This window comes from Micromys minutus, assembly GCF_963924665.1.
Source record: "Micromys minutus genome assembly, chromosome: 31".
Taxonomy (NCBI): Eukaryota; Metazoa; Chordata; class Mammalia; order Rodentia; family Muridae; genus Micromys; species Micromys minutus.
Window position 1 is genome coordinate 13,901,742 of NC_137966.1, and position 25,930 is coordinate 13,927,671.

Sequence of the window (25,930 nt, forward strand, 5' to 3'; positions counted from 1 at the left end):
ATTCATCCACCATCCATGTGTCCATCCATTCACCCATTCACCTATGCCCTACTTATCAATCCATCCATCATCCTCCATCTTGCTGTAACAAAAGTACCAGAGTTCACAAAGCCCACCACCACAAATATCAGTGGCAGGAATCGAATCTCTGAGTTGTGTTTCACTCAGGGGCAGCAGTCTGGGAAGATGCAGGATCAATATCCTATAATATCCACTTTGTCTTTGACATTCTATAGCAAATGAGAAAGAAGGCAGTCAGTCACCCCAAAGTTCAGTCTTTGTCCTCTGCTTAGATGTCCCCCTTCATCTCTGAATCTGTGCTATGGGTTGATATGTCTTCTGTAATTTTCCCTCACTAACATCTTTCTGTTTACAGGGGGGTTGCCCACTGAGCCCCATGTTCCTCCTGCATCATCATTTAGGTTAGAGTTGAACTCAGAACAAACGAACCATTAATTAGCAGTGTGTACATAGTAAAGGGTTTTCAAATGTCCGTGTCCTTCCTTTCTACCACATGCAGTGCAGCATGCTTACAGCATCTGAAATCCCCCACCCATCCTCCTGTTTCCTCTCCAACCTGCCTCCTCTATCTATCCATCTACACTTCCCACAATCCTGGTACTATCTACCGACCCACCTGACTTGCTCTGATTCCTGTCACTGTGATAAGTACCAGGACCAAGAACAACTTGGGAAGGAAAGAGTTGATTTCATTTTGTAGGTCACAGTCTATCATTGAGGGAAGCCAAGGCAAGGGCTCAAGGCAGGGGCTTAGAGGCAAGAACTGAAGCGAAGACTATGGAGGAATACCACTTGCTGGTTTGCTCTCCCTGGCTTGCTCAGCTACCTTTCCCAGGACCACCTACCGAAGGGTGGCACCGCCCACATTGGATAGGCTCCTCCCACATCAATGCACACCAGCTATCTGCCCACAGACCCTTCCATCAGCACCTATTTCTTCGTCCCTCATTCATTCATTTCCCAACCACCAACCCACCCACCTCCTGCCCACCCCTACTATTGCCTCTGTTTTGTATATGGAAGAACTGGGACTCAGAGATTTTCTATCATCCACCTCCCAGGTTATAACTTCCCTCTGGCTATACTTTAGTCACTCACGAGTCCATAACAGGCGCACAATATGTATTTGTTGTAGGGACGGACTCTAGGCTCCGTGCCTAATGTTGAAGAACAATGAAACATGGTTATCTTTGATAAAAAACAAAGAACTTCAGACCCACATGCCAGCAGAGTCAACCACATAATGCACCAATCAGTGGGGTCTAGAGGAAGAAAGCGTGGTGCCCCAGAGGTTTTGGTGGGGACAAGACAAATTTGGAGCAGGATTTAAAATTCCATTTCATCAAGGCAAAAATCTATGTTTAAAAAAATTACACCCATTTAAAATGTAATATTTAAAGAATCTCGACACAGAATGAATCTGTCATCTGAAGCCACCGCCAGTATCCCGGACTATTTCAGAATGATCTTCTTTCTCCTTGCAGGGGACTGTATCCTGGGACAGTGCACAGGAAGAAACTATAGTTTATTCAGCTTAGCACAACAAACCTGAGGTTTATCATCCTGTCAAAGCTTAACAATATGTCAATGTTCATTTCCTTTTTAATACCATACAGTATCCCATTTTATGGCTCTGCCAAAGTTAATGCATCCATTTACCTGTTTAAGGAAACACAAAGCTGCTTCTAGACTCTGTTTATTGCAGATAAAGCCACTATTGTATTTTTCTTCTGCATCTCACTTCATTTGAGCAAGCACCCGGGAATGATTTCCTGGGTCATGCGACATATAAACTTTGTAAGATGCCACCAGGCTGCTTTGCACAGTGACGATGCCATTCCGCTTTTCTGCCAGTTCTCTGGGATCGTCTCAGTTGCTCCCTAACTTCCCCAGCAGTTTGTGCTGTAAGTTTACCATCATTTTGTTACTAATTATGTTACTGTCTTAATGAGAGTTTTACTGGTGTTAACAGATACCGTGACCAAGGCAACTCTTATAAGGACATTTAACTGGGGCTGGCTTACAGGCTCAGAGGTTCAGTCCATTCTCATCATGGTGGGAAAATGGCAGCGTCCAGGCAGGCATGGTGCAGGAGTTGCTGAGAGTTCTACATCTTCATCTGAAGCCTGCTAGCAGAATACTGGCTTCCAGGAAACTATGACGAGGGCATTAAAGCCCATACCCACAGTGACACACCTACTTCAACAGAGCCACACCTTATAGTGCCACTCCCTGGGCCAAGTATCTACAAACCATCACAGTTACTTGTTCTAGTAAGTGTGTGGCGGTAGCTTCTCATCATGTCTTTAATTTACATTGATGACATCAAATGTATTTCCTTAATATGACCTTTCTGTGTGTGTGTGTGCAGGTGCATGTGAGTGCATATGTGTGTACACCTGTTTATACATGTGTTTGAGGAACATACAACCTTGAGTGTCATATCTCAGGTGCTGTCCACCTATTGTGTGTATGTGAGAAAGACAGGGCCTAGAACTTCCCAAGTAAGCTTGGTTGGTTCACCAGTGAGCCCCAGAGATCTGCTTGTCTCTGCTTCCCAGGTACTGGGATTACAACCACACACCACCACAACCGGCTTGCATAATCTTTGACCCTTCGGCCTTCTGCCTGTCCCTTCAACATTGTTCTCTTCTTGCTGAGTTTTGAGGGTTTTTTTAATGTATTCTGGATAAAGGTCTATTGTCAGCTCTGAGACTTCAGAGGCACCTTCTCCACCTGCATGATGGACATTCTATCGCCTTGACAGTGTCGGTGGAAGGGAGTTAACTAGTTCTCTGCTGAGTTTTCTTTCCCTTTGAAAATGGGGCACACTTCCTGGTTCTTCATACACTCCATTTGATTCTGAAACTACTTGTTACTACGCTTCAGGAACAGGTCTGCTGCACTGCTCCCAAACACGCTGTCGGCCTTCACCTTGGCAGAGCACGTTGTCTTTGCAGACCACCAGGCACCTTTAAGCTGTGGCTGTGGCTGTGGCTTGCCTGTGCTGCAGTGTAGCCAGACTCTCGGGACAGTGCTTAATCCCCATTCAGCTACTTTGAGTCGGCTCCCTGCATGCTCCGTGTGGAACTCTCCTGAATGCTAGGGCAAAGTTTCCACACAGGATACAGGTCCTCTTGCCTAGATCTCCTTCTTCCTCCGTCTCCTACCCTCTTCCCCCTATGACTTCTCTGGGTACTGTACTCCTGTACCAAAAGACAGTGGCTTTTCCCTTTGGTTTCCCCTTGTAAGATCCCAGCTCATCCTCAGTCTAAAGCTGCAAGGGTGAGGGGCTCCTGGTATGTTGGTCCCTTCTGTGCTTTGATTCTCTCTACAAATGCATCTATTTTAATTGTTCTCCAGAGGCTTCAAATGCACTTGATTTTTTTTTTTTTTTTTTTTTTGCCTGCTGCTCATATCTCTGCAAGAACTATTGTCTGCTAGGCATTAACTTACCACACCTTTACCAGAATCCTAAACCGGATTTTAAGGAAAAGATGCTGCTTCCCTTCCTCCCCCACCCCAAGAAATATCAAGAGCACCTAACACACAGGGGTGGGGGCTGAACTTCATGAAGGTAGAAACAATGTATCGAGTTCAAGCTTTAAAGAAACAAATGCACAAAGGAGATGTCTGCAAACACGTGTTCCTGGAGGCTGGGCCATCCATCTATAGACTGCTTTCCTCAGAAGAACTGAGCATATGGGTGCTTCTATTCCATGCTCCTGAATGGAGACCAAGTCCTGCCCCACACATTCTTCCATGCACAGCCCTTCAGAAAGCATCCTTAAGAGGAATGGCCCAGTTCGGACCCATTGCTGGAGATGAGACCCAGGAAGTTATTCCCAACATTCACATACTAGCAACAAAGGGGAGGGGGCTTCGTCTCCTGTCCCTTTAAGAGTCTTTGCTTATTTATTTCTATGAGGTATCCATCAGTGTATCCAGAAGAGGCTTGGCAGAAAAAGCTCCCGCAGTCCAAATGTGAGCCAGAGCCACTGCGTTTCAGTTCTAGGCAGCTCACAGAAGCACCAATGCAGTGTGAAGCCCAGAGAGCCAGCTCCTTCTATCTGACTCATGTTTTATTTGACCTTGACTAAAGTCATTTTTAAAACTGATTCTAATGGGTTGAAACTTTGAGTGACCCCGATTATGATCGCTTGAAATGGCCAAAAAATAAACCCGCCTTGATTATTTCGTACTCTTTATCTCTGCGTGTGGTGTTGGGAAAGTGTGATATCAGAATGGCTTCTCAAAAGACAAGAGCTACCATGGGCTGCCATTCTGGACTGAAAGAAGAAGGACAGTAACCCAGCATTCTTGCCCTTTGCCCCCTGCTTCCTAAATGAAGACAGGGAGTCTCCTGCTCCCTCGAGCTCTGTCACCATGGCTACCCGGCCAGGATGGACAGTGCTCTCAGACTGTCACCTAAATCAAGTCCTTCCTCCTTTAAATTCTTTTTGTCTGGCATTCTGTCATGGCGACAAGACAAGGGAGACACTGCCCACTCTCGTCCCAAACCCTCCGTGAGGACCAGGTAACAGCTTGGATGGCCCATGACCCCCTGGACATATTCAAGACAGTAGCTAGATAAACCCAGACGCCCATCCTCAGGGCGGACCTTATCCTGGGCTGGGAGAGGGAGGAGCTTTCCCAGCTGCCCTCCCTCAGGCTCCCTCCAAGCCCTCCAGCCTCTAAACACTTCCCTGTCCCCTCGCTGCTGGGGACTCTAATGAGGATTTGAGGTTGTAACTTAATCATTATTCTTTGATTGGGGTTCCTGCTTCTCCCAAACCTGGCAGGGTCTCTTCCTCTGTCCTCTCTGGGTCCCCGGAGGCATTTTCCTCCATTGGTGTCTATTCAGCAAGCACTGCACAGGACTGGGTTACATAAGTATGCTAAGCACGCTGATGGTTTCCTGCCCTACTGCCCCTGGGCTGGCTTTATGTCAGCTTGACACAAGCTACAGTCATTTTGGGAGGAGAGAACCTCAACTGAGAAAATGCGCCCACTAGATTGGCCCGTGGAGCATTTTCTTCACTGATGATGTGGGAAGGCTCTGCTCCCTGTGGACAGGGCCAGCCCTGAGCAGGTGGCCCTCGACAGTGTAAGGAAGCAGGCGAGAAAGCAGTGAGGAGCAACCCAGTAGGCAACACTCCTCCATGGCCTCTTCGACTTCACTGAGACACATTGAGTTTCTGCCCTGACTTCCCTGGGTTGTGAACTTATAAGCGGTAACGTGAAATAAACCCTCTCCTCTCCAGCTTGCTCTGGCCATAGGATTTTATCATATGTCTTTAGGAAACCCTAAGATAACCCCTTCTCTTCTGCCCTTTTGGTCTCCTTCCTTCTCCTACAAGAGATTTTCTTCTACTGTGATGTCACATTCATACACTTACGCACGATTGTGTGGGCCCATACAAAATCTAGGAAGCGCAAATAAAAGGAAATGTGGTATTTGCCTTCCTGAGACTGATTCGGTTTGTTTAATACGATTATCGTCCATGCGCCTTCAGCCTTTATCTCTTGGTCATCTCTACTCTGCAGCTCCTATGAGCCCGGCCTCTGGAATCCTGCACCTGTCCAGGGTCCTGCTCCACCTGCCACTGCCATATGGTCCAGGTGCCATATGGTCCAGGTGCCATATGGTCCAGGTGCATCCTGTCCCCACCCCCTTCTCAGCCTCCATCCGTCTTTAGATGCCGATAAACCACAGCAGCCTCCAGGGCTGTCAGGGAAGTAAGTGGAGGCAGTCGGGCAAAGTGTTTGACATAAGCAGGCATTCCGTATAAAAGGGACAGGCCACAGCACAGCTTCCTGCCCTTCAGGCACCCCAAGAACATGGCTACCCTCATTCCTCGTGTCTCCCTGAATCCTCGGAGCAGCCCTGAGCTGTTAGACAGCAACTGACTGCTGACCTCAAAATTTCATTGTCATTTCCAGAAAATGTCGGTGATCCCTCAAACAACGCCTGAGGAGGCTTTCGGAGGAGGAGTGCTGCTCAGGGGCTGTGATCGTGTTACAGCCTGTGGGAAAGCATTAGACCAATGAGATATTTCCTTTGCTGTTTTTTTTCCCTCCTTTTTTGGTGGGTGGGCTCCCCCCCCCCTAACTAACTAGCATTTAAGCATGAAGCCTTAATTGACATCACAGCGTGGCTGGCTCCACCCCCATGGGCGGAGAAGTCCTGGTGAAAGGGAAAAGGAGGAAGAATCTTTGGGAAGAGAAAGGAGGTGGCTTGAAACTAAATAGCCCAGAAGCTGCCCCTCACAGGTCTTAGAGTCATGCCTTCCCTGGGTCAAGCCTGGGCTATTTCGGGAGTTTAGCCCACCGCCTGACAAGGGAGTGAATGCATTAGATATCTGAGGAGAAAGATAACAAACTCGAAACCAAAAACAGTTCATAGCTTTACCTACTCGGTGGCTTCAAAGAGGGGTCTGCTGAGGGGGGGCAGGATCCCCATCCTGTGTCCCCACTGGCATGGGGAAAATCCCACATTGTGCCTTTGTAGCACTCTCTACTACTTTTATCTGAACCTTTTGAAGAAAACCGAGCATGGCCAGAAGAGTCCCTGCCGGCCCTCTTGACCTTTCAAACATGTCTTCCATGACCTTTGACTAAACATTCACGAAAACGTGTTTACCATCTTTCCTTCCTAAATTGTGACCTGAATTTAGCATGCTCAGAAAAGAGATCCTTAATTGAGCACACTCACGAGTGGGTGATCACAAGGTCCCCCTTTTTTGGAGACGGGGTCTCTTTTCATAGCCCTGGCTGTCCTGAAACGCACTAGGTAGACCAGACTGGCCTTGAACTCAGAGATCCACCTGCCTCTGCCTCCCAAGTGGTGGGAGGAAAGGTGTGAGCCACCACTGCCAGCTATAAGGTTCCTTCTTAGAAACATACATGGACTTCCTAGATAAAAGGACCATTTTCCTATGGGATGGGAATGGGCATTGTCTTGAAATAATTTATAAGCTTCCCTTAACTGCAAGAAGTAATAAGTCTCCTCTTTTCTTTCTCAGCCCTGTTTGGCTTGGGTTTTTCATCACCAAGACAAACCCTATTTCCTTACAACTGGGGGGGATGGAGGGCAGTGATGGCAGCCACTCATCAAGAAAGAAAACGCCCACAGATGGAACGGCAGCTACATGGCTCAGTTCTCACACATCCATGAGGTCATTAGCCAGGTTCACAGATGATAAACCAGGAAGCGAACTGTGGTCTAGTCGAGATTCTCTGTGTATCCCTTGAGAAAGATTAAGTCCCTCCATCCGCATGGCATCTTTGTCCAATGAAATCTAACAACAGTAAATAAAATAACGCCACTGTGAGTGAGCATGGGTACTGACCACATATTCCAGACTGTCTTTCTGGGCTGTTTTATTTTTGCTTTGTGTTTGATTTTTGTTCTATTCCAGACAGGTTCTCGCTATGTAGCCTGGTCTCAACTAGAGATCCTCCTGCCTCAGCTTCATTGATGTGTGTCAACACATCTGCCTTTAGGAGTTGCCTCATTTTAGATGAATGTGTATATGTGTGCATGCCTATATGAGTTTATTACGTGTGGCATGTGCCGGCAGAGGGCGGACGAGGGCGCTGGATCCCACGGAACTGGAGTTCCAGGCGGTTGTGAGCCGCCTGATGTGGGTGCTAGGAACCCAACCTGCGAGAACAGTAAGTGCTCGAAGCTTCTAGGCCACCTCTCCAACCCCTGGTGTGTTATTGTGTAATCCTCATAAAGCATGCTACTCTCTAGACCAGTGGTTCTCAACCTTCCTCCTGCTGTGACCCTTTATACAGTTCCTCACGTCGTGGTGACCCCCCAACCATAAAATCATTCCGTTGCTACTTCCTAACTGTAATTTTGCCACTGTTATGGATGGGAATGTAAATGCCTGACGTGTGACCCCTGCAGGTGACCTCCAGGTTGAGGATCAGTGTTCTAGAGACTGAAAGGAAGAACTGACCCCTGGGGTTGCCAGCCTATAACACTCAGACCACTAAGCCTCTTATTCTCCGTGCCATTCCAAAATGTCTTTCTTTGTTTCCTTCCAGCAAGAGGTCCCTACTTAGTATGAAAGAACGCCACCATTATAATACGGTGCAGTTTCCAGCCCTTGAGTCCAATCCCACACTTCAGGCCGAACAGCTCAACTCTGAAGGCTTTGATCATTAGGTTCCTACAACGGCACGCCCTGTTTTCTAGGAGATAGAAAGGGCGTCTTTGTAGGGAGAGAAAACATGTTCTTTTCCAACTGTCAGCTAACCCGGGGGAAGTGTACGGACATTGATTGCCCCTGGAAGCTGGAGTACGTGAAGTGTGTGGTTGGTACTTTTGCATCTGGAAGGGTTTTTACCTTTAATGACCCCATAACTGAAATGCAAAGAGGCTTAGACACGGCTTTGTTTTAGATTGGATTTTACCAAATGCACCTGGTACCACAGACAAGCATTTGATGGCAGGGGCACCGTAACGAATGGGCTGTGGCCCTCCCTGGTATCCTGCTGGGGGCTGTGCCCTCATTTCATCGTTCTTGAACATTATGAGGAGGAGCCCAAGCTCAATGTGCCAACCTGCTGAACCCCGTTGTTTTTCCTGGCGGCCCGTAGCTTCAGGTTCCTGCTCTTTCCAACAGGCAATGAGGCCAGACCTAAGTAATAGATTGCCGGGAGGTTCAAAAGATAAAACCTGTCAGCGTTTCACACAAGTAAATGGCAGGAACGTCAGTGACACCGTAATTATGCTGCCCGCCACGGTTTATGGAATCTTTAAATGGTGGAGCGAAACCCATCGGGTCGCTGCTCTCCCCTGAAGATGGAGGCGCTCTGCCCCGCCCCCTTGCCTGTGGGTGGGGCGCAGGCTGTCTTCTTGCTCTGTCCTCTCTACAGGAGGTTCTGCCAACCCCGCCTCAGAACAGCAGTGAGTGAAGAAATGTCCACCTGCTTCACTAACGAGTTAGCGCGAGGCTTTGGGTACTGAATTCCTTCCTCCACCACAGCAGCCTGCCACCCGCTTAGGTCACAGATCCAGCTACGTTAGGAACGGGGGTTTAGGCTAAATGCGTGTAGCTCCCAGTGTGCACACAAGTACCCGGCTGCACCCTGCCTGTGGCTGAGGGGACTCTAGGCTAGGACAACTGTGTACTGAGAAGGCTGCCCAGCGACAGCTGCTGGCCGCATGTGGCACGTTCTCATCTGTGAGCTGTGCTTACCTTGCATGGACCGCAGGTGGCTTAATTACCCCCTCTTTATTTGGTTATAAAATTCACCCTCTCCCCACCAGGTAAATGTTCCACCAGCACTGAGGTATTAATGTTCTTAAAGCCATAGAGCATCTTCAGAAGGCGATGCTAAAAATGCAGTTCCAAGGATGAAGCACGGGGCTTTGTCAGGCAGTCGCTGCCCACACAATGCAGGCAGCAGCCGCAGGCTCCCAGGGCTGTGTCAAAGAGCTGCCTCACACACCCTGGCAAGCGACTGACCCAATGCACCAGTTGTGCTCCAACTGGACTTTTGAGGGATTCTTACACATACCCCTCAAAAAGGCATCATAACTGTCCAAGGCTTGTTTTCCTGGTAAAGGCCCCATTACAAGATAAAGGGAAAGTCCGGAGAGTACAGGACTCTGTGCCGATCTCAACAGTCCAGGAGCTACATGGATGGCTGACCGTGTCCACTTTACAGTCATGGAGACTGAGATCTGTTAGAGAAGTCTGTCTTCTTTCCCAACCTCACCTAAGGCAGTAACTACTTTTCTTCTCCCTACATAATATTTTATGTTTCCTGAAAACCACTCTATTCTTAAAATAATAATAATAATCAGCAAATACTCTTGATAAAAAATGTGACAGTTTTCTAGTGACATTTTCGTTCTCGTACACCAGGAACTTGGACCAGTTTATCCCATTAGCCTCTCCTGTCCCTCCCTGCTCCAAGTCTCGTTCCTTTGTTAAATGCCCCCCATTGTTTTCATGATATATATGGATATATATATATATATATGCATGATCATACATGTAATGCATTTGTAAAATCTAGGTTCCACAGATAAAGAAGAGACATCTTTCTTTCTGAATCTGGCTGATCTCATGTAACATACAAATCTCCAGTTCTGTCCGGTGTCCTGAGATGCTGCCATTTCCTTGTCCTCTGTGGCTGGAGGAAACGCCAGTGTGTGTCCCTACCATGGTTTCCTATTTCTTCTGCTGATGGAGACCCGACCTGAAGTCAGAGCTTGGCTACTGAAGTGGTCCCTTGCAGGTTGTTGCTGGGCCAGGTCTCCCCACTGCCGACAGCGGCTCAGGCTGATGGGTGCGTTCTCATTAGTACCTAGAAAGGTTAGATCACATGTGGCATTTTACCTCCAGAAATCAATGCTTTGGAGGAAGCAACACTCTGGGCAAGAAGTGTGCCGCATCCTGAGAATGAACAGACTGTTAGTGAGTCTCCTTGAGTCTGGCTGCGGGAAGGAGATGCGGAAAACCATTAGTCTGATAAATCCTTGCCTGGTATACTGAGAATGCATGGGATCACAGCTCATAGGAGAACGAAAATTCTCAGGCTGCATCCCTGGAGATTACACTGTGCATGCAGTGGAAATGGAGCCTGGGGGGAGGGGGGGGATGCCTGGAGGCTCACAAAAATGGGTCTCTCAAAAGGTACTGCAAAATTCTGAGGACAGAAAAAAAAGATAGTGCCTATAAAAAAAGGAGGGCATCCTTTGTCTGGTCCTGCTGGTTGGGGCCAGAAAGCTGTACTCACCCCTGGCTCTAAATATTCAGTCCAGGCCCTCCGGAAGCACCGTTATGTGGGCTGAGCAGAGGAAGCAGCTCCTTTTATACTTGCTCAGGAACTTGTGAAATTGTAAAATGGAAGTTACCCAGGCACTATCTGTTGAGTGACTCCTGAAGCCAGACACACTCTTAGGTATTCAGTCTATGGCAAATGGGGAACAAAGAACCTGTCAGCGTGGGGCTTGCCCTCGGAGAGACTGCTTGGCAGATTAGAATAATCACCACACAGAAGGTAAAGGAATGAAGGGGGAAGATGAACAAAGAGGACAGTTTGACGAGGATCCCACACTCTCTAACGTCCTGGGAGAGGTGTTTGTTCCTCGGGGCACTGCCGCCGTGTGGTCTTGGCACCCATTTTTCTACCCCCAAGATGGGAAGACTGTTATAAAATATAATTCGGTGAGGGGGTACCTGGCGGGCCCATGCCGAGATGTCCCCCTGAGAAATGATGCCACGCAACAGATATGGTATAGAGGGGTTTATTTCTGGGCAAGGGAAGGGAGTGAGGGACTGGAGAAGGGGTAGAGGCAGATGAGTGGACATGTGGACAGGCAGACAGACAGCACAAGGCCGTCAGGACAGAGAAGAGGATGGGGCACAGAGGACAGAAAAGGGGAAGAAACCTGCCAGGGACAGGTGGACAGAGAGAGCTGGGGTGGTGAGCAGTCTTTTCATAGGCAGGTAGGGCAGCAGGCAGGTGATGATGTAATGATGTAAGCAGTTGCTAGGTCCCTGGGAGCCACCTAGGGGAATCTCCTGAATGCTAACCAGCACTCCCAGTGCAGTGGAAAATGAAACTGAGGACTAGTCAAGCGATGGCTCTGGGAGGGAAGGCATCCCAAGATCTAGACAAGGAACTGCTGGGCGGGGTTTGCCTAGGGACCATGACGTGGGTGGTGGAGAAGATCAAAGAGCTCCCAACAGATACCAACAACTCCCCACCCCCACCCCTGTGTGGAGAGATTGTTTTAAGTACCAAAGTGCAGGTATAAACTGTACGTTGGTGGTGATGGGCAGGAACAGTGAGCCCTAGGGAGGCTGTGGGGAAAATAGTCATTCCTAATCTCTCTTTCTCTCTCACATGTCTAACAAGACACACGTGATGTATAACACAGCATTACAAAACATGGTCTTCATTATGTCGTTCTTGCCCAAATGCTGGGCCAAGACACTTTGTAAAGTGATAAATACAGTCCAGTGTACGATAGTTTACCAGGACAGAGTTGTTATGAAATATAATGTGGCAGGTGGAGGTAAGGGGGTACCTGGCAGGCTCATGCCAAGAAATCATGTCTGAGAAATTGTGCTGTGTGACAGATCTGGTGTAAGGGAGGTTTATTTGGAGAAAGGGAGAGGAATGGGAACCTGGAGGAGGGAGCAGAGGCAGTCACGAGGGTAGAGAAAGTGGGGATAGAGAAGGAAGGAAAGAAAGGGGGGCTGGGATATCAAGCAGTTGGTCCTTTTTATAAACCACACCAGGGGCACCTAGTACCAAGTACTAATGGTGGCATGTGGTGACATTAGCGATTGCCAGGTCCCTTGGGAGGAGCCTAGCAGAACTGCCTGTAAGCCAATAATAGCCCCACCGTAGTATGAAGGAGCAGGTGTATTGTGTCTTAAATCAGAAACGGAAATTGATGTGCCTTTTACAGCACAGCTGACCCTTCTCACTTTACAGTGTGTGTGAGGAACCATTTGTGTCAATAATTGCGTAGCAGTCTATGTTCCATGATAAAGTCCAGAAAACTGTTGGCCTAACTCTGTTCCCCTCCTGAGGAAGTCGGGCTGCTTGAGTTCCACCTGCTCAACATGAAAAGAATTCTCGGGTTCACTTGTTCCCATAGTATTTTATTCTATTCGTGGGTAGGTGTTTCTGAGTCGATAAACACCCTGTTATAAAGATTTTATTTACTTGTATGTGTGTGCCTGCGGGAATCGTATGCACCAGATATGTGTGCCTAATGCCCTGGGAGGCCAGAAGAGGGCGCTGGATCCCCTGGAACAGAAGGTCCAGATGGTTGTGAGCCACCATGTGGTTACTGGGAACTGAACTCAGGACCTCTGGAAGAGCAGTCAGTGCTCTTAACCACTGAGCCATCTCTCCAGCCCACATTGATACTTAGTGACTGCATAAAATAGAGTAAAATAAATTATTGATAATAGCAGTGTATTCTTTTTTTCTTTTTAAAGATTTATTTTATTTATATGAGTACACTGTAGCTGTCTTCAGACACACCAGAACAGGGCATCGAATCTCATTCCATATGGTTGTGAGCCACCATGTGGTTGCTGGGAATTGAACTCAGGACCTCTGGAAGAGCAGTCAGTGCCCTTAACCACTGAGCCATCTCTCCAGCCCCATTTTGTAAGTCTTGAATATTTTCTTCACTGAGATGACTCGGTAGTTAAGAGCACTGGCTACTCTTCCAGAGGACCCAGGTCTAGTTCCCACCTGGCAGCTCATAGTCAGCTGGAACTCCAGTTCCAGGGATCTGATGCTCCCTTCTGACATCTGTGTGTTGGGGTTCTGTAAACCCCAGTCCATCCCTAGTTACCTGGCAACAGCTATGTATGTTCTGTCTCAGTTACCTGACACTATAAAAGGGGGCTGCTTGCCCCCTACTCTCTCTTATCCTCTTGTTCTCTCTCTCTCTCTCTCTCTCTCTCTCTCTCTCTCTCTCTCTTTTTCTCTCTCTCTGCCCCTACTACCCTCTTAACTCCCCTCCCCATGCCCTGAATAAACTCTATTCTATACTATACCGTGTGACTGGTCCCTCAGGGGGAAGGGATACCCAACATGGGTACTCCAAAGGTATCCCCCTTGCCTTTATGCCTCACCGCACCTCCATGGAGCGTATCCCCCAACCACTCTTTTCATCGTTTTCCTAACACTGTGGGCATCAAATACATGCAGACACACAAAATAAATAAATATATCTAAAATAATTTTTAAATAATAATCTTCACGTAAGTCTTAAACAATTCCTATTAAGCTCATTCATAGATCCTTCACATATATCTTAGCTTTAATTACAGATGGGAACTGTCTTAGCCAGGGTTTCTATTCCTGCACAAACATCAGGACCAAGAAGCAAGTTGGGGAGGAAAGGGTTTATTCAGCTCACACTTCCGTATCGCTGTTCATCACCAGAGGAAGTCAGGACTGGAACTCAAGCAGGTCAGGAAGCAGGAGCTGATGCAGAGGCCATGGAGGGATGTCACTTACTGGCTTGCTTCCCCTGGCTTGCTCAGCTTGCTTTCTTATAGAACCCAGGTCTACCAGCCCAGGGATGGCTCCACCCACAATGGGCTGGCCCTCCCTCCTTGATCACTAGTTGAGAAAATGCCTTACAGCTGGATCTCATGGAGGCATTTCCTCAACTGAGGCTCCTTTCTCTGTGATAACTCCAGCTTGTGTCAAGTTGACACAAAACCAGCTACTACAGGAACTTAAGTTACATTCTATAATTGTTTATTATATGCTAAGGGGAATTACTACATTTTCAAATGCTGTGTACATCTCTAGCTCCCATTTACTGATGCCTCTTTCTAGTTCTGTTATCATTTTCATCATTTTGCTTTCTAGGGCCTACAAATGCGGACAGTTTTGTTTGTTTGGAATTTTACTCTTCCGTTAGTGTGTTTTGGAGGTTTTTGTTTGTTTTTTGTTTAGCTGTTTGGGAGGTTGTGCTTCTGGTTGTTGTTGTGTTTGGGTTTTGTTTTGGCTTGTTTGTTTGTTTGTTTGTTTGTTCTTTGCCTTCCTGGATTAGCTGGGACTTGGCTCGATTTCGGAGCAGAGGGGATACTGAAGGAGGCTTCTGCATCTCTTAGGACAGCTGGTGTTTGGGTTGCATCGATCACTAGGTTAGGGGTTCATTTCAGGACTAAAGGAGTGTTCCTTAGTCAAGGTTTTTCCTTAGCTATGTATTAAAATAATCACCTAGTGTTTTCTCTTTATTAAGATCTCTTTATTTTATCATGTGTACAATTCTGCCTGCATGTTCTGCACACCAGAAGAGGGCACCAGATCTCACTACAGATGGTTGTGAGCCACAATGTGGTTGCTGGGAACTGAACTCAGGACCTTTGAAAGAGCAGCCAGCGCTCCTAACCTCTGAGCCATCTTTCCAGCCCCTGTGTTTCCTAATCAGTTAAACCGGTGATTCAGCTAATAGATTTTTCTGACATAAAGGCAAAATAAGTTCGCCTTGCTCAATGTTTAGCATGCACACAATCCTCTGGCATTTTGCATGATCATTCCTGCTCCTCTTTCAGACTCTCTAGTTCTGCCTTTATGAGTTGATCTGTTTGGCTTTTTCTATCCCTTCCGGAATCCCGAGCACTGTTACCTGGTATTAAATGGCAATGGTGAAGCAGACATAGCATCCAGTCAGTGGAGAAGACAGTCACAACAGCGAGCAGCTGTGGGGTGCACCGGAGTCTGCAAGGAGGTGAGGAGTGCAGGGGCAAGCAGCTCAGTCAGCAGCCAAGAATCCACAGCTTGCAGAAAGGGCCTGTTCCAGGCAGAGGTCCCGACTTAAACAAAGGAAGAGATGCTAGGAGGAGCACAGTGTTTGGGGTAACCATCTGAAGCCCGGTTTGGCTGCACCAATGAGCGAATTTCCAGGGGGTCATGCCGGAAGGTCAAACCCACACCCACCATTCGGGACTCTGAGGATAATGACTGAACTTTACCCAGGGTGCTGTCTGAGCAGACATTGTGGCCAGACTGTTCAAAAAGACTCTGGGCCTCGGTGAAAGGGACCTAAAGAATAAGGAACCAACGCAGAGCCATCCAGAAAGCCGTGGTTTGACCATGTTCCTCAAAAGCTCACCTGTTAGAAACTAATCCTCAAACTTGGACACGGATGGCATTGTTTTGTTTGTTTTATGTTTTTATGACAGAGCCACTCTGTGTAGCTCTGGCTGTCCTGAAACTTGCTATGTAGACCAGGCTGGCCTCAAATTTACAAGATTACCCTTGCCTCTACCTCCCGAGTGCTGGGATTAGAAGTGTGTGACACCTCCAGCCTATTGATGGTATTTCTAAGGTGGTGCTTTGGGGAGGTAATTAGATTAGACGAACTCATCCGGGTGGAACCCCTGAGGGCACCGATACTTTCATAGGAAAAGGAAGACTCCAGCCAGCACCCTGTTCTGCTCTGTCTTGCCCTAACAAGACGCTGCACAGAGGCCACACCAGAAGCCAGCGGAAGCTCTGGGACTCCTCAGGCTCCAGATCCTGAGCCAAACAAATGTCTATTCTTAGTGGATTACCAATTACTTAGTCTGTGGCGTTTGGTTATAGCAATGGGAAATGGACTAGGACCCTAGGGCTTCCTCCAGCCTTTTGTCAGGATTACAAGCTAACAACGAGCAGCTGAGACAGTCTCTGGCATTCTTCTGTCCCCCACGGGCACCTGGGTCCTAAACTCGGCTGCTTATACCAGGGCTACTGTTTCCCATATGTTTCTGGCACTGAAGATGTCCAGAAAAAGCTGAAGACCCCTCCCAACCTCTCGTGACAAGGCTCTTTCGCCGCCTCAAATCCAGCTCTCTTACTCGTAAAATAAGTGGACAGGAGAGAAAGCAAAATGAAGCAGGCAATGTCCTTTTCTTCACTGGGTCATTTCTGTTGGGCCACTAGAAGCTGGTCAATTCTTTGACTGGCAAGGAGGAACATTTTATTAGTTTTGATTTTGTTTGTTTGTTTGTTTGTTTGGGGGGGTTGGTGTTGTTTGTTTTTGTTTTGTTTTCCCCTGAGAGGAGAATAGCATTTGTTGGTCAGATGCTAGGAAATGGCCTGTGTGTATTCTTTCAGGGGAAAATAAAACAACCTGCCACAAAAAGACTGCTGCCAGGCAGGCTGCCTGAGACATTGTGGCTTTGTCACCTCCCCCTCACAACCTAATGACATTCTCAAAGGTGGCAAAGGAGCGCTTTGGGTTGCCATGGAAACCGGTGCCAGAAAGAATTGAGAGAATTCTAGCCCTTAAAGGCTGTGTGGATTTAGTCCCTGCTTAGGGAGTATAATTTGCAAGAAATGAGGGACAGTGTGACGCAGAGGGGTTTCTGGGGTACTAGGCAGTAAGTGTGTGAGTAACAGAGCTGTTGTTCAGGGCTCCAGGACCTCTCTGGGACAACTTACATTCTCCTTTGAGTCCCATCTGAACCCACATTTAAATGAGCAATGAGAGATGGGCAGGAAGGAGTGAAGGAAAAAGGTGACTTCCTGTGTCATGCTGGGCTCCCAGATCCTTGCAGGCGTCTGACAGAGGCTCCCCAAAGATCCCACCATTCCCATTAGCCCAGTTTCCTTTCTAGGTGGCAAAGCCCCTCCAAGTGTGGTAAGAAAACTCACCAGATCTCCACAGCGCCCTGCAAAGGCAAGAACCCTGTGCCCGTTGCATAGAAGCTCCGGTGGAGGCTGGACGGGGCTTGTGTGGAAAAGCACAGTTGAACACAGAACCTAATTCTGTCTCATAGGGATCCACCAGGAGGCAGCTAGAGAGTAGCTGCAGGGAAGGTCATAAAATGATAATTTGTTAATGCAATGGTATCCACAGCAAAAGCAGGTTAAAAGGACACAAACTGACTAAGATATTCCAGCCCAGAACCTTCCTCCACTGTTCCTCCAGTGCTGTGTGCCTGGATGCCTTCATACTTACCTCGATGGGTTTCCGAGATCCACTCCCCCTGAACAATAGAACCAGTCTAATACAAAGGGAAGTTTATTGAGGAAAAAGAGCCAGGTAGAGAGCAGAGCAGGGACCTGGAAAGGAGGGTAGAGACAGAAGAAGGGGAACAGAGGACAGATAGAGAAGATAGAGGAGGAGAGGAAGAGGCCAGCTGGATATGTGGGGAAGAGAAAGAGGGAAGATGGAGAGGGAGGAAAAGGAGCCAAGCTGTCCTTATAGCCGGGCTTCTATCTCTTACCCCTGACGGGAAGAGAAGCAAGCTGTTGCTGGGTAACTGTTGGGTGGAGCCTAGAGGAATTACTAACAGGTTGGTGGTGCCCACTTTGCCGATGTGGACATTGGGATTCAGTGATTATGTGATATACCAACAGCAGAGAAGAGAATTTTTTTTTAATTTTAAATCTCAGACTCTCTTGTTTTGTTTATGGTGAAAGCCAATGTTGATGCTGAGATGGCTGTGCTTGTTACAATAAGGCGTTAAAGACTAGAAATGTGTCTTCTCCTGTGGGTTCTTGGATCCAGAGGTTCAAAGGATGGTGACTGTGGTAAAATCTGATCTTCTTGTACCAAGCCCCGATAATCCAGCTCCTCTGACCTTCTCCACCCGTGCCCAACCCGTGGGCCAGAAGCCACCCCTTCCCACCTTGTTCTCAGCACACAGGGTCTTTGTTTCTCTGTCCCCATCTGAGTTGTGTTCCTTTGTCCTGCGGTGGGTGTGTCTCTGTCCTGTTTCTCCCTTAAAACCCTTCTCAGAACCCACTGAGGTCTCTCTGGCTTCTCTACTTCCCTTCAAAGACATTTTCCCCCAAATCTACCTACATCCCGTTCATTTTAGGTAGTGGGTAACAGCTGTCTGATTCCCAACCTCCTAGCCACAGAATCTCTTCTGCAGATGTCCTGGCAAGGAACTTTCTAAGCATTTAGTAGTTGGCAAAACGGACTGGCTTATTTGAGTTTCTGAAACTTACTGAGGGGTCTCTAATGAGGCTACAAGATGCGTTACTGGGATTAATAAATAATGACTATTTGCCAAGAAGTAACTAATAAATGTATTAATGCTGAGGAGAGACAGACAGACAATAGCATGGTAGGGATGCTGAGAACAGTTCAGACCCCAGCACCAGAGACAAACAGTATGGCGGGAGCCTTGAAGGAAGAAAAGTAGAGCCCACGTGAGAGAAGCCAGAGTCTCTTCCTATACCTTTCTGAGGATGTGTAATGGTTTGAATATGCTTGGTCCAGGGAGTGGCACTATTAGAAGGTGTGGCATTGTTGGAGGAAGTGTGTCACTGTAGGGGTGGACAATGAGACCCTTGTCCTAACCACACGGGAGCCAGTCTTGTAGCAGCCTTCAGATGAAGATGTAGAACTCTCAGCCCCTCTTGCACCATGCCTGCATGGATGCTGCCATGCTCCTGCCTTGATGATAATGTACTGAACCTCTGAACCTGTAAGCCAGCCCCAATTCAATGTTGTCCTTATCGGAGTTGCCTCGGTCATGGTGTCTGTTCACAGAGGTAAAACCCGAACTAAGACAGGATGGAAGAGGTTTCAATGTACAAGCCTGCAGCCAGGATCTCTGACTCCCAAGCAAGAGGCTGAGGAAGCAGTAAAAAGCAAGATATGTGACCACCAGACCCTCTTTGATGTGACTCACTTCCCCAGATAAGAGATCCCAGCCCCTGGAAATCTGCTAGCTAGGGGCTCATGGGCAGGGTGTCAGTGGCGTGCTGACCAGACACCAGAGTGCTCCGGTGACCCAGGCCAGCCTGCTTCGCACTGACGCCTGAGCAGCAGCTGGACCCTAACGTTCCATTCTTACAATAATCTGGCGGCAGAGGCAGAAAATAACAAATAAGAAACCAAAAACAGCCATCTCAACAGGTGCTACACAAGGAAACTAAGGCTGGCCACTTCAACCAGAGTAGTCAGACCACCATTAAATCTCAAGGGCTTATGGTTAAAAAATCCCAACTTTTTCTGTTTGTCCAGCCAGCCAGTGTCAGAGTTGAGTGGCCTCTGTTCCACACGGACATGCAGAGTCTCAGGCTGATGGGAGACATTTCCTCTCCAATACATGGAGATTGGTGCATCAATCTCCAATACAATACATTGGTGCATCAGCCTGATTTCTGCCTTCATCTGGACATGGGTGACCTTCTCCCTCTGTGTGTATAGCTGTTTCTCCTTATAATAAGGCCACCAGTCCATTTGGTTTAGACCCTGAACACCAACGTGACCCCATATTAACTAACCACACTTATGATGACCGCCTTTCCAAATGAGGTCACGGTTTAGGTCACCTGGGTTAATATTTCAGCATATGACATTGTGTCTGCAAAGTTTAGCCCTAACCTATATGGTGGTAGCACTTCAAACCAACGGAGGCTGGTCCACTGTGTCTGGCAAGTGGGTAAGCTACCGCTCTGATACATAAAGGAGTTAAAGCAAACAGGGCCCGGGATAATCTGTACGAGGCTCGAGAGCAGGGACTCAGTTCGACAGCCCCAGTGCCAGCTTGAGGCCCAGGGTTTGCGTGGATGCTCAGTAAGTAACTGAACTAAAGCCAGGGTTCCTTGAGGGTGGAAAGAGCGCAGGTGGAACAAAACTGGAGGCTGGGGAAATGGCAAGCTGAGGGGTTAGGAGGGTTTGGGGAACAAGCCAAGAATGGATGCTCATGTGTGATAACCGCCTTAGGATTCTGGCTGAGAATCTAAGTAGGTCTGTCGACTCCGACCGAAGCCAAAGGAAACAGCCCAAAAGGAAAACCTGTCTCTAGACAGTTGTGTGTTTTCTCTGCTAAGGTGTCCCTCGCCAAACAAGAAGGAACTGGGTGGTCATGGGAGAGGAGAAGGGGAATATTTGGCCCTAACATGCCCGTCCCCCCCTCCCTTCCTCTTTTCCTCCAAGTCCTTTCCCTCCCTCCTTTGTGTGAACAGACTCCCCATCCTGCTAGACTCCTACCCCTAGTTTCCTGCATCTAAGGACCAGCTCTCAAGTGCATAGACAGGAGAAAGACTCTCAGGCTCAGACTCCTAAAAACACTGTGGGAAAGTGGATGAGTCTGACATCCTCCCAAGGCTGTGAGAGATCAGGTTAGGATGAGTTTGGGGATCAGGAGGAAGCTGGAAGCTGATGTAAGTCAGTGTGACAATCCCCATGGCCTGGGGAGCCCTTTGGTGTCCAACTGAAAGGCCACATCCACCAGGATGTATAATGAGGGTAACAACCACTGTCAGTTCCCCAGGACTTAACGTGAGGCAGGACCAAGCTAGGTGTGTACAACCTGACCAGGCCGTCAATTCCACTTAGATCTGATGACTTCCCCTCTACACCGGAGGCACGAAACTTGCACGTCAGAGAGGCTCTGTGACTCACTCAAAGTTTCCCTGCCAGGAAGTCAAAACCCAGACCCACAATAATCTAATGGACCTCCTGACTTGGAATCCTGGCTCTTGCCTTCCCAGGGGAGCAGCCGCACGCCACCTTCGGCCTTGCCTCAGTCAGCCAGGCTGCTATGGCCGAATGCCACAGACATGTCTGTCACCCCAATTTATTTCTCAAAACTCTTGAGCCCGGGGTGCCTACAGAGAGCTGAGAAGAATCCAGAAGCACCTAGTAACGGCAGGGTAGTTATGAAAACGATGGATAAAGCCAGGCAGGGCTGTCATATGCCTGTAATTTCAAGAGGCAGAAAGATCAAGAGTTCGTTTCTGGCTACCCAGCAAGTTAGTGACCGACTTGGGTCCCACTGGGAAACTTGTTTCAAAACATCCCCAAACAGCAACCAGGAACTGGAGCCTCCATTCCTGAGCCATTAAAAAAAAACTCCTACTCTGTCTTTGGCCTTGTCCGAGCCCCGGGAGGAATACAGAATGGAGCACTCAGGGTTTTGTGTTCTAAGAAGGAGTGGCAAGGCAACCCTTGTCACCCGTGTGAAGGAGGAGCAACGGTGGCAGAAGTCACTGTGAACTTCAGTGAATTCATGAATGGTTGAGAAAGGCTGGCAGGCCTGTCCTGCTGAAGGAAGGGAGATCGTTACTCACCCCCTGATGGCCAATTAATGCTGAACTTGGACTGACCTCTGTCCCTCTGGGTGAGGGGAATTAAATACTGCCCTTAAGCCTGAGGGAAGGAGGGGAAGGAGTCCTCTTCACAACTTCAGAGGGAAAAGAAATGGAACAGAGTCCCCAAGATCAGCCTTGGTTTTCTCCTAAATAGGGACTTCCGAGCAAGCCTGAGCTATTAGCGTTCACAGCAGGGACTGTGTTCTCGGCTGAGGCTTCAGATGCCAAGTGTGGTGGAGTGGCTCCGCCTGCTGCAGCTGCATCCCGATAGCCCTGTAATGGTGCTTGAAGGAGCAAGACAGCCTCGGCCATCTGCTTGACAGCTGCACTTCTGCTGTATTTGGTAACCTTGACTGCAGGCCGATTTGTTGCTCCGGCAGTTTCCGGCCCCTGGGGACAGAGGTTGCACTCAGCAAGTCAGTGCTAGAGAGGAGCCTTTAAGGAGAGAAACACACCCATGCAGCACGTCTGGCTTCTCCAAACCCGTGGCAACTGCCTCGTTGCTATGGCAACAGTAGCTACTATCATTATTAGCATTGAGAGCTGATTGGCCTTGGTTCAATTCCTGCCTCAGCTATTTTTTTTTTTACAAGTCAGCCAGCCATGGACAATTCCCTCTCCTGCCGGTAAAATCACTTACAGCCTGGGGATTATAAAGGTGGAGCATAGGCTGGCCAGGAACCCTACTCTCCTGCCTCAGCCTCCGGAGTGATGAAATTACTAGAATACACCACCTTGCCTAACTAATGACACCTTTTTTTTTTTTTTTTTTTTTTTTTTTTTTTTGAGACAGAGTCTCTTTATGAAAATTTGGCTGTTCTGGAACTGTGTAGACCCGGCTGGCCTCAAATTCACAGAGCTCCACCTCCCTCTACATCCGGAGTGCTGGGATATTAAAGGCGTGTGCCACATACCTAGCTCCAACGACACTCTTTAAAATAAGGTGAAGTAGCTAAACCTGGTATAAATATGTCTCTTCGAAAAAGTTCCAATATATGCACGGTGCTCACGTGGAATTTTCTCTGTAGCGGCATCTGAGACGGGCAGCCGTGACGCAATGCACTATAAACCCATAAAGACTCATTTAAACAAAACCTGTATTTCTATAGTGTGGGTTATTCTACAGCAGTTTAAAGAGCGTGGTTATCCTCTCTGCTCCTAATCGTTCTTCTGAGTCCTATCTGTTTGGGGGGGGGGGGCAGTATCTCTTTTGTTTTGTTTTGTTTTGTTTTAACTCCAACTGTTGTTGCTGTTTCTCTGTGTAGCCCTGGCTGTCCTGGAACTCACTCTGTAGACCAGGCTGGCCTTGAGCTCAAAGGTCCACCTGTCTCTGCCTCCTAAATGCTACAATTAAAGGCGTGTGCCACCACTGCCTGGCTTTTATTCCATTTTTCCATTTTTAATATAAAACCGAAGCCCTCAAATTCAATCAGGAAACCAGCCATGCAGTGGTGTGTCAAGGGAAAACCCACCGGTTTCATCCTACAAAAGCATAGAAGCAGGGCCCTTGGGGTCTTCCAGAACCTACCTCTTGTCCAGCATGGCCCCACCCATAAGTGGGTGGAAGCCCTCCTAGCTAAGTGACTCAAGAACTGGGAAACCCTGAAGCCACAGGACAGCTGTGGACGCTGAGGTTGCCAGCAATGGGTGCTCCATGCTGCCACCTACAGGAAGTATCCCAGCACTGCCAAAGGGCAGGCCACCGACGTGATCCACAGTAGGTAAGGCCGGCTCTCCCAAAGGATGGAGTCAGTGCTGGTCCTCTAATGTGGTGAGCTCTGAGTTCAGCTTCCTGTTTGGGTGTCAGCCTGATGACTTTGCAGTCAGCATTGTCACCTAGATCACTCTTCTTCCCATGTGCTCAGAAGCAGCTGGATTAACTGTGGTAACCCCTCTCCCTTCTCCCTCTCTGCCTCTCTCCCTCTTTCCTTCTCTCCCCCTTCCTTCTGTCCATCCTTCTCTCCCTTCCTCTCTCTCTTTCTCTGTCTTCCTCTCATTCTCCCTCTCCCTTTGTAGTTGGACCTTGGCTATGATCAAAACATATCTGCTTCATGTTCTCTCCTGATGCTAAGGGGTGCATCCTAACAAACCATACAGATGTGGCCTGGTCACATCATGGGGGGGGGGGGACAGAAGAGCAACACTACCACAGTGACTGGTCATTGAGACCCAACACACGCACTGCACACATTCTTTGCCCTCACCGGGTGATCCTTACGTAGAGACACCTTCTCCGGCACCCAGTGTCTTTCGCCTTGAGGACACTTGACATTCCTAGTATTATTCTCATATTGTCTCTTCCTAGCGTTCAAATGAGGCTCTCAGCCCCGATCACTAATTAAGACAAATCATATGGCTATTTGGATGGTAAGAATCTGCCTCCTCACTCAAGGGCATCAGAATTCTGCTTAGCCCTGTTTCCTGACAGCTGGGGGGGGCCTGCCATCCCAGCTCCCCCAGTTGCTTCTGTCATCTGCCTGAGGATGCTCTTGATGCTCTCACAGAACACCTGAGAAGGAAAGTTCATAATGGGCAGACACTGACAGAGCCATAGTTCTGAAGGCTGCAAAGGTAGAGAAGCTCGGGAAATTGGTGTCTGGTGATGATATATCGTCACCAAAGTGAGAACAGAAGAGGGGAAAACAGCGAGAATCTGTCCTCTTAGTGGGACAATATTGCCATGAAAGGAAACCCACCTAGCCTTAACCTACCCATGAAAGCAGAACTCTCATAGGTCAGTCACATCAAGGCCCCACCTCTTGATACTGTGACAATGGTAATGGCATTTTGTCGGTAGCTTTGGAGTAAATGTTGAAGTTATAGGACAGTCATCTTCTGACCCCTACGTTGAAATAGCCAATCTATGAGAAAGGCCCACTGAGATTCAGAAAGTGGTTCCAGAAACCCAGCCCTGATGGCCTCTTGCACGAAATAGGGGACTGTGGCTTCCCCTGTTTAGAGCCACCTGTGCCACCAGGAACACCCTGCACCAGCTGCAGAGACAAACCAACTCTCAGCCCTATGAACTCCTCTCTTGAGTATGTGAAGTCTTCCACTGAAAGAAAAAGGCAAAAAAGAAGGAAAGATAGATAGAAGGAAGGAAGGAAGGAAAGAAGGCAGGGAGGGAGGGAGGGAGGGAGGGAAAGAAGGAAGGAAGGCAGGGAGGGAGAGGGAGGGAAGGAGGGAGGGAGGCAGGAAAGGGGGGAGGGAGGGAGGAAGGAAGAAAGGAAGGAAGAAAAGAAGGAAGGAAGGTTCAACCAACAAACTTCTCCAGATGTGCACAAGTCCCAGTACAGATTCAAAACATCATCACAGGCCAAGCCAGCATGTCTCCTCCACAAATTACTAATCCCATAAAAATAGCCTGTACCAAAAACAACCTGGAAAGGATGACAAAGAATTCAAAGAGAAGTTTAGGCCCAAGAGGTGACTCATTGCTTAAGAGCACTGGCTGCTCTTCTAGAAGTCCAGGGAGGTTTGATTTCTAGGACCCAAATGTGACAGTGGTTCACAGCCACCTATAACCCCAGTCTCAAGGGATCTGATACCCTCCCTACCCAACCTCCTCAAGCACCAGACATGCATACAAGCAAAACACCCATTCACAGCAAAATTAAAATGTATATACATTAAAAACTTTTAAAGAATCTTTTTCAAGATCTATAACTGTGCTCAAACAACTCAAGGAAGATGCAGATATATTTCAAGAAAAGAGATATATTTCAAAAGCAAAGAGCTGAGAGAAACAAGACGTTAACACGAGATAGGAAAACAGAATTCGGAAAGAAGACAGAATTATTGGAGATGAATCAGCTGACGTGAAACTCAATGAGCCAAATAAAAACGTAGGTGGAAATCCTCACCAGTAGCGGGAATCAGTATCAGCTCAGACCAGGTGAGAGGCACTGGGCCAGTTAATAAAGGTCGATGTGAACAGTACATGGAAGACTCTTCACTTTCATGCATTGGTACAGAAGAACACCATGCCAAAGGCATAGGGAAAAGTTCCAACAGAATCATAGAAGAAAATGTTCCACACCTAAAGAAAGAGATGCATCATTCAGGTAAAAGGCTTACAGAACACCAAATAGACAGAACCAGAAAAGAAACCCCCTCTCTCATATTACAGTTTAAAAAAAAAAACATAGGATAAAGAGAGCTGCAAATTTATAAAGGCAGACTCACCAGAACAGGTAATTATTCAACAGAAAATTTAAAGCCGAGAGTTTGGAAAAGTGTTTTCCAAGTTCTGAAAGACCACAACAACCAGCCCAGAATATTACACCCAGCAAAACCATTAAAATTAAACAGAAATGAGAACTTCTCATAAAAAACAGATCAAAGGAAT